This window comes from Diospyros lotus, chromosome 14 (genome assembly GCF_014633365.1).
Source record: "Diospyros lotus cultivar Yz01 chromosome 14, ASM1463336v1, whole genome shotgun sequence".
Classification (NCBI taxonomy): Eukaryota; Viridiplantae; Streptophyta; class Magnoliopsida; order Ericales; family Ebenaceae; genus Diospyros; species Diospyros lotus.
Window position 1 is genome coordinate 20,272,366 of NC_068351.1, and position 10,547 is coordinate 20,282,912.

Genomic DNA, 10,547 nt, shown 5'->3' on the forward strand with positions numbered 1-10,547 from the left:
TGTTTATTATGCTAGCTTTGTGCCTGGGTCACCTCTGGCTTGCTATGGGGCGAGCTGAAGAGAGGTGAAGCTCACTCGGGTTTCGGGTCTCGGTCCGCTGAATTTTTCTTTGTTTGTGTTGAGACCGATTCTTGAGTGGAGCGAAGGGAAGGACGAAGCCTAGTTCCCACCTAGGGCGTTTCCTGTTGAAACATAGTCCAACCCTTCAATTGTGGTTTGATAGGTGAGTAATCTGGTCGATTATTTACCGGTGGCGCTCGTAAGTGAGAGCGGGTCGTTACACCGACCCAACCCATGTAATAAAGCATCAACCATTAAAAATCCAGCAAGACTTGAAATATGAGGAGGCACCAATAAGCATTGTTACTCGAGAGGTACAAAGGCTTCGCAATAAAGATATACCATTGGTTAAGGTGTTATGGCAACATCATTCAGTTGAAGAAGCAACTTGGGAGGGCAAGGACGAGATGCGATCCAAATATCCCCAACTATTTGATGACGAGAAGTAACGTAAATTTTCAAGGACGAAAATTGTTTTTAGGATGGTAGATTGTAACACCCGAGATTTTTAGACTGAAATATGATGTAATACTCTAGATTTTTAGATTTCGATACTTGAAGAAATAGGACATTTCAAGGGATTGTGAAAGTCTTGAGACAAAAGTTCAGTTTCTGAGCCAGGGGCAAAATCGTAAATATTAAAGTTCAGGTAAAAGTGTAATTTACCTAAAATCTTGGGATATTAGTGTAATTTATTCTTTCTTCAGGGGCTAAAATGCAATTAAAAAATGGCCCAAGGACCAAGTTGCAAAGGCCTAAGTGCAAATTATCCAAAAAGTTCGGGCCAAGGTGTAGTTCTTGAAACCTTAAAATATCTCATCAAAATATCTCAAACTAAGTGGTTAAGGTAACCAAATATAGCTAACTAGTTAAAGGTGTAATGATGGGAAATGTAGAAAATCAATTAACCATGTGGGAGTAATGATGGAAAATGTAGAAAAATGAATTAAACCATGTGAGATGTAATGATGGAAGTGTTGGAAATCTAATTAAGCATGTGAGGCTGAAAATATCAAGGACACATGGCAAGCTTCCATTGGTCATTTAGAAGATAAGATAAGATCACATGATGGCTCATAATGACCCCCTTGAGGTGGCATCGCATGATTGGCTAGGGAAAAGCTTACTTAGCCTCCAAGTTTGCCAAAGTCTCCAAATCTTATCATTAAGGACATGTGGCAAGTATTTATTGGCCACACATGGAAGGTAATAATGAGGCCTCATGATGATAGGACATATGGCAAAACATGATTGGCTGAAAATGTCTATAAATAATCCTTAAGGTAGTTCACAAGTTTTAAGTAGAATTTGGGCAAGGTTGAGAGAATCAGAAGAGAGGATTTTGAGATAGATAGTAAGGGAAAAGTTCTACAAAAGGAAGAAGCAAATTTGGTATAGAAACAGGAGCAAAATAGTCTCGCCAGAAAATTTGGGTCCTTTCCAACCAAGTTGAGGTAAGTACACTATGAACTATCTACGATGTTCAAGCACGCTCATGAATTATGTTTTATGTGGTCCCTCATGTTATGTTTCAAGCAAGTTTCATGTTCTCAAGCAAGTTACAGGATCGGGGTTTAGTAGCGCTACGCACAGAGGTTCTTACCTCTGCAAGTTGGTAGAACCTATCGTGTCCCCTTATGTTATATGTTCATGTTGCAAGTTCATGTCATGTTTAAATACGTTTGATAGTTCTCTTGAACTTACTGAGATTTATGTAATCTCACCCCTTATGTTTCCCCCTCCCCCAGGTGATCATGAATGAGGAGATCGAGACGTGGACGTGGAGTGTGGTGGCTCATTGAAAAAGAATTTTCAAGAATTTAAGTTTTAGTTTCCTTTTGAAACAAAGTTCTTGGGGTTGAACTCTGATCTTTTCCTATATGTATGCTATAAAGTATGTCTTGGATTTTTATCTAATTTAAATGAAGTATGAGTTTGGCTTTAAGCTCTGGATATTTTTATATATGCTATTGCTATAAAGCATCTTCGCGAAGTCTTCCTTTCTTTTGTTGAAACCATGTTTCCATGTCAAACTTTATATTTACACAAAACATGTTTTGAATTTTATTATGTTCGAAACTTTACTTAAATTTATAAAAGTCTAGTTTCTCCAATTTTTTTGCGCTAAACCTTAAAGTTCATTCAAATATTATTATTATTGTTAAGCATGTAAGTAAGTTATGGGTGTCATAGAAAGTGAATGAAATCCAAGGGTGGATATTAAGCAAGACCTAATGCCATGGATTGTGTTTATTTGGAGGGTGAGAATTTATTCTCACAAGATAATCCAATGGCTAGGAGTGGGTTTTGAAGTTATTAGATATATAAGGGCAAGTTGTCTTCCAATTTGAGAAATGATGGAAGATGAAGGGAAAGAAGAAGAAGAAAGAAGAGTTGTCTTCCAAGAAGAGAGACGAGACTAAGAGGAGAAAGGTAAGGAAAGATCATGTTTTTAGCCATTTAAAGGCTAGATTTTTTCTCTTTATTTCTCCTTTAGTAATATAGATCTATGTTGTTCAAGGATCTCTTAAGGAGAAGAGTTGAAAATGAAGCTAGAAAGTTCTTGAAGCTTCAAAGAATGGAAAAGTTAAGGGATGGTCCCATGTGGAGGTGGCCTTGCAAGTTGGTAAATACATTTGATAAATTTTTTATGTAGCATTTGCATGTAGTGGTTAACATTTGCATGATATGAGTTCTAGTGTTCCTATGGTCATATGGAGGACTAGTGTTGTGAAAGGAGTAGGTTGATGCCTCAAACCTTGGTGGGTTGTGAGGATAAAAGAACCTAGCCTCATTTGCATGCATTTGGCATACACAATCATAGTTATATTCATATTTACATGCATTGCACCCTTACTGAGATTTATGACTCATGAGGTTTTCACCCTCATCTTGTAAGTTGTTCATGTGCCAAGAGAAAAAGGGTGTTGCAAGCTTGGGAGCTTTATGATGGATTTTTGTTAGTTTATGGCTTGTGAAGCCTAAAGCATGTATTGTAATTTATTTTGTTAGTTGATGGATTGTTGAAACCTAAGGCATGTATTGTTATTTTGTAAGCATGTGTTGTAAATGTTTTTGATGTAAGTTGTGTAAACATCAAGGGTGTTGTCCAAGTCTTATTTATGGAAAATGGAGGAAAATTTGAAGGATTTTTATGCATATTTTTGGTATGTAATTTTTGGAAAATTTGGGCTAGGAAGCCCAAAGAAAAGAAAAACAAAAGGGGGGTGAAGAAGCAGCTGGCAGCAACAGGGCCACCAGGTAGCTCGCAGGGGGCCACGGTGGGCAGCAAGCGTGACAGGGCACACAGGTGGGGGCGAGGGTGCTCAGCCCGCGGCCAGCCCGTGCTGCCAACGCACCACTGGGCCTTGGGCATGCCAGTAGGCCCCACCAGCCAATTTTCTTAAAATTTTGAAAATTTTGATATTTTTGGGGTATTTCTGAATTAATTTTGGGCTTCAGAGGAATTTTCAAAATAAAGGGATTTTTCGGGCAATTTGGAGATAAATGCCAATTTTTTTTTTTAAATTAAAAATTATGAGTTTTCTTTGAAATTGGGAAAATCCATGGGTTGTTTTGGAATTTTAAATTATATGGACCCTAGTGAATATTGGAGAAGATGAAGAAATAAAATAATAAAAATGGTGATTGGAGAATTAAAACGAAAATTAATTATCCAAGTGTGGTATTGTTAAAGCCCAAATTTGCTAGTCGATCCTAGAGTGGAGGGAAGGAAAAGTCGAAACCTAGTTCCCACCTAAGGTGTTTCATGTTGAAACATAGTCCACCATTCACAAATAGCCAAGCATGTGAGCAGTTTGGATGATTGTTCATGAGTGGCACCCGTAAGTGGGAGCGGGGCATCACATGGACTTAAGCATAGCGATCGGAGAAAAGGTTTCCTCATAGTTAACACTTTGCCTCTGACAATACACTTTTGCCACCAGTCGCACCTTAAAAGGTCTGCACCTTCCCATAAGCACCAATCTTCCTCTTATAGATTCATTTACACCCTATATGAACTATACCTTCAGGTAGATCCACCAGAGTCCAGACTTAATTGGAATACATAGATTCCATTTCAGATTGCATAGCTTCTTTCCATTTCTTGGAATCAATATATATCACATATCGTTTCTTCATACGTGGTAGGATCAACTAATTGATCACTATCTCTATACAGGAATATTTCATGTATCTCCTCCATAATAAATTCATATCATTATGAAGGATGAAATACTCTACCAAACCTACGAAGCTCGTAGGATGACATTACTTGGACCAACAAGATCAAGATTGGCCTCTTGAATATGTTGGACCTATGGCTTGGATGACACCTCTTCTAATTCTACTTTCTTTCCAGTATTGCCTTCCTAAATAAATTTTTTTTCCAGGCATACAACATCTCTACTAATCAATACTCTTTGATTATTGGAAAAGTACAAATAGTACCATTTACAATGTAGAAGATACCCCATAAATCTACCTTCATCAGATCTGGGCTCTAACTTATCTGTTTTCAGTTTTTTAACAAAAGCAAGATAACCTAGATCCTAACATGTTGAAGATTGGGTCATTTCTGACCCAATCCATATCTCATATGGTGTTGTATCAATAGATTTGTTTGGTGAACTATTATGGAGATAAATGGTGGTGGAAAAAGCATATCCCCACAGTGATATTGACATATCAATATAAGCGATCATGGAGCATACCATGTCGAACAAGGTACAATTTCTATACTCAAAAACCCAATTTAATTATGGTGTAGTAGGAGGAGTCAATTGAGATATAATGTCACAAGTCTTAAGGTAGTTGTTAAACTTAGTACTTAAGTATTCCTCATCTCAATTTGATCGAAATACCTTAATATTCTTTCCTATTTAGTTTTCTACTTTTGCCTTGAACTTTTTAAACTTTTTAATGGTGTTGGACTTGTACTTCATCAAAACATATAACCATACCTCGAAAAGTCATCGATAAAGGTTATGAAGTAGCTATAACCACTTTGTGCCATTATAGAGAACAGTCCACAAGCATCAATATGGATTAATCCCAACAGTTCACTAGCTCTCCTACTTTGTCCTACAAAGGGTAATTTGGTTATCTTACCATGAAGGCAGGACTCACAAGTCAACCTCGATTTAGAATCCATGGGATCAATAAATCCACGTTTTACCAACTTACTAATCCTCCTCTCGTTAATGTGACCGAATGTCAAATGCCATAATTGTTTAGGATCAATATCATCATTGTGAGAACGCTTCCTACTCACAGTGGTAACATTTATATTTCTATCTCTTATACTCTCATGCAATTCAAGAATATAAAGACGATTCACGAGAATACCCATGCCTACGTATTCATTTCGAAAATGAATATAACACATTATTTGCAAAAGAAAAATCATAATTGTCTTTCACAACTCTCGAAATGGAAACTACATTCCAAGTAACATTGGGTACATATACACAATCTTTAAGTTTTAATACATGTCAGAAAGTAAAAGTACAGAAGAAGTCCCTATAGCTAATGGATCAACTCTTGCTCCATTGCCCACTTTAAGGACAACTTCTCACTTCTGAAGTGGCCTACTTTCTTCAAGATCCTACTAGTAAACACATATGTGAGATTAACACCAAAATTAAGAATCCAGGAAATGGGATGGCAACCAATTGAATTGATCACTTCAATGACAAATAAAGAAGAAGTACTTAGACCCTGAGTTTTAGACTACTTGACCTTCAAACTCTACAAATACTTTGCACAATTCCTCTTCCAATGCCAATCCCTTTGGTAGTGGCAACATTTTCCTTTGCTAGCTCTTTCCCTTGATTTGGTCTTGGAAACATCCTTCTTTGACCCCAACTTCCTTTTTCTTTTTATTAGAACTTTTCTTATTAAAAAATCTTAAAGTGGAGGTGATGGCAAGAACAACTTCTTTGCCCTTTCTTTTCATTTGAGACTATGAGGTGATTAACATATTGAGCAATTGAATGAGTGTGCATTGAATCTTATTTATATGAAAATTCATGATAAATTGAGAATAGGAATCTAGCAATGACTAAAGGATCGGATCAACCTAGAGATCACAATCCTTTTGAAATTCAAGAACTTCCAACTGACAAATCAAATTAATGATCTTGATCACATGATCCCCAACATCTGAACCCTCTACCATACAAGCCCAAAACAACTGCTTCGATATCCCATATTGAGTTGTCCTACTTTGTTTCCCATAGAGTTCGCGTAGATTCAAAATCATACTTGCAATGTCAAGCATATACTCATGCTAACAATGGAGATCACTACTCATATAGGTCAAAATATAATTCCTAGCTTGTTGGTCATGGTTCCTTATCTCCTCTCATGTTGTACGCTCATTTTCACTAGATCCCTTAGGCAACAAAGATGGAGGACTCTTATCCAAAACATAATCAATTTTCTCTATATTTAAAATGATTTTTAAATTTTTTAGTCAATCTTTAAAATTTGGTCTGGTTAAAATATATTTGTCCAATATGTGAGAGAGTGGGTTTGAAACGTTTGCCATCTTTGAAATGAGAGGTATAACTACATAAAGAAAATAAACAAGAGGCTGTTCGTTGATTTTATTTTGCATAACCATTTAGTTTCGATCTTAGACTAAATGGTACCTCCTACTAACTTTTTCAAATCCCACACTTCTCGAGTGATAAACATGAATCCCAAAAAGACTAGTAGTGGGTGACTGAGTTCTCTCTTACATGGATACCCCTCAACCTATGGTGGTTTATTGGAATACCCATGTATTCAAGTAGACAACACTTGTCCTCCATATCTCATGTGGGGTTCAATCTTTAGCCTCTATGCCACCAAATCCTCAACCTATTGTGGTTTATTAAACCGATAACACAGTTAGACATGATCCATTGCCTCAACTAGTAATCCATTTGAACATCTATGACCACAACACTATGATGGTATGTTGGCCATATCCATATAGGGACACTAACAACATCTCATACTTTAGATAGGAATCTTAATCAACTCTCATGAAATGCACCCTCCTACCTATGGGTAGCTAGAGTACACCCAATCGAGCAATGAATCCCTACAACGATGGAGGGCCACGATAAATCACATTTACGCTTTAATCTAACATTTAATTTTGCATAATTTTGAGAAGATTTCTGGTCTTTATTTTAAAGTCTCACTTTACACATATAAATGTTTTCCACTATGTATCTCATACATCATAAAAACAAATGCATATAAATAAACTAGATGATCATGGACTTTAACTATAGATTAAATTTGAGCTTCTGGATTTAATCAAGGAAGCATAAGAGACATTCACACACAACCACATATCACATATGCAGCTTCTCTATCTTAGCCATCTTGCTCCATCTTAATTCACCAACATTTGATGTCTCTTGGTAAATCACATCGTCTCCCTTTCAATAGCTCATCAAATCGCAGATCAACTATGTTCGAACTAATTCATATAAATTTGATGGGATCCACAAGAACACTAAGCTATAATGACTTTCATTATGTCATGGTGTTGGTGGATGATTATTCCAAATACGCTTGGGTGTATTTCGAGAAAGAAAAGAGTGAAGCCTTGTCTAAATTTGTTGAATTCAAAAATATAGTAGAGGAGTTTGGGTTGCAAATAAAATGTTTGAGAAGTGACAATGGATGTGTTGATTTCAACAATAGATAACAATTTTGAATACCCCTCGGCAAAATAGGGTTGTAGAAAAGAAACTAAGCCATCTCACCTCAACATGTCTTTCATGGTTGCATGATAAAAATCTACCTTGAGAGCTTTGGGTAGAGGCTATTCAGTGTGCATTCCATGTAATAATTTGCCCACCTCCATGGCCAGATAAAGAAAAATCTCCTTTTGAAATCATGTATAATGTAAAGCCTAATGGTAATTATTTTCAAGTCTTAGGTTCTATTTGTTATGTTCATGTTCCTAAAAATAATCAAACAAAACTTGAACCAAAGGCAAAGAAGTGTGTTTTTGTTGGCTATGATTCTTGTAGAAAATGATGGAAGTGTATGGATCTAAAGACAAAGAAGTTTGTCACATCTCGAGATGTGGTGTTCGATGAACTATCATCCCTATTCTCTACCCATAAATTCAAAGTTAAAGATGTAGCTCTTGATGATGATCCAGAAAATTTGGAATTGTTCTCAAAACTAGCATGCAAGCTTCAAATAATGATGATCTGGTGTTTGAAAGAAATGCTGATTCTTTAAATTCAGGAGCCGATGAACAACCAACTAAAAGATCAACAAGGGAAATAAGACAACTTGTTTATCTCAAAGACTATGAAGTGTAGCTGAATCATTGTACAGTGACTTCATGTTTTTTTACTAGAGTACTAAGTGAAGAAGAACCACATGTTATGATGAAGCTACAAGTTGTTCGGAATGGCAAGCCGCCATCTAGAAGAAATTGAGGCTTTAAACAAAAATGAGACATGGGAGCTGGTGCCAAAACCAAAAAATTATGAACCTTTCACTTGCAAATGGGTTTATCGGTTGAAGAAGAAAAAAGATGGGACAATTGACAAATGCAAAGCCCATCTCGTTACTTGTGGTTTTTCTCAAAGTTATGGGTTAGACTATGAGAAAACTTCCAGTCCACTAGCAAAAATGGTGATAGTTAAGTCAATTATTTCACTTGGTGCCTTTAGAAGCTGGAAGCTATGGCAATTGGATGTAAAGAACAAATTCCTTTATGGAGAGGTGGATCGTGAAGTGTTCATGGAACAACCAGAAGGATTCATCTCCAAGTAGTTCCCTTATCATGTTTGTTGGTTAAAGAAGGTGTTGTATGACTTAAAACAAGCACCACATGTTTGGTATGGTAAAGTTGCTCAATACTTCATCTTTTGTGGATTTAAAGTTTCAGATTCATATCCTAGTTTGTTTATAAAATTTGAATCAAAGATGCATCTACTAATTCTATTGTGTGTGGACGAAATGATAATCACCGGAGACAAAGAAGCTGAAATTTCTCACTTCAGAACTAATTTGTCCATTCTATTTGAAATGAAATTTTTGGGTGAAGCTGGATGTTTTCTTGGTCTAGAAATTGAAAAATCATATGAAGGGTACTTTCATTTCAAAGAAGATATGCTAAGAATATCTTGGAGCGTTTTGGAATGGGGGGAGAGTCAAAAGAAATGGATACTCCTATGAAGCCACATCTAAAATTGAAGAAAAAGGAAGGGAAAAAGTTGAAGGATCCTAAATGGTGTCGACAGATTGTTGGGGGTTTAATTTTTTAAACTATCACTAAAATTGCATATTTTTTTGCCGTTATTTCCCAGTTTATGCAAAATCCAAGAATTCCACATTTAGATGATACAAAAAAAAAGTTCTTCAGATCATGGGATTATGCATAAGAGATGTGATGTTTTTGTGTTGAGTGGATTTATTGATGCAAATTGGGCCGGTGATGCAAATGATCGTCGTTTAACTTCAGGCTATTGTTTTAACACTGGTTCAATGATGATTTCTTGGTGTAGTAAGAAGCAATCTATTGTTGCCTTATCGAGCACTAAAGCAGAATATGTGACAGCAACAATGGCTGCACAAGAATGTATTTGGCTAAGACGTTCCGTTGGAGATATCTTTTATAAAGTCAATTATGCTATGTAGATTCAATGTGACCATAAAAGTACTGTCAAACTTGCTTCAAATCGAATCTTCCATAGACAAACAAAACATATCGAAGTTCAACATCACTTCATTCGATAGAAAGTGCTGAATCAAGAGATAGAATTGAAAGGAGTTTGTACTTACTGCTGATTAGGTTGCAGACATATTTACAAAGGCTCTAGCAAAGTCCAAGTTTGAAAATTCCAGAGCTATTCTTGGAGTCGTTGATTACAAATTAGTGCATCCTATCTTTGCTATTTTCCATCACGTTGGTTTTTTATTATTTATTTGCCATCCCGATTACTTTGGGATGGAATAAGTCAGCTGTGAGGCCTAACTAAAAGGGTATTTTACTCAAAAGTTTCAGTAGATATTTGGGTGAGTTGTTGGAGTCCTTTTAGGAGAATTTATTATGTTTTAATTTATAAATTTAGCATCTGATGTACAAAAGTCTATTCTCCCATATCTTTGTTTCCTTTGCTGTCTTTAAGAATTCTCTACTCTTTATTTTGTTAGATGATATCAGAGCAAGTCGTTTTTCATGTTTTTAATAACACAAAAGTTTATTCTCCACTATCTTAGTTTCCTCCTCTCCTGTGTCTTTAGTGATTCTCTACTCTTTGTTTTGTTACAACTTTGCCCCCTCCATGGGTCCAAGACGAATTTGAAGATACATGCAAAGTCGATTGCAGAGAAGATCTGTACTTTTTCGCTGCTAGGTATGTTTGATAACATTTAGATAAAAAGAAAAATATTTTTTAACTTGCATGAAAAACAAAAACCATCTCTCCCATAAATAAAGTTTTCTATAAAAAAATAGA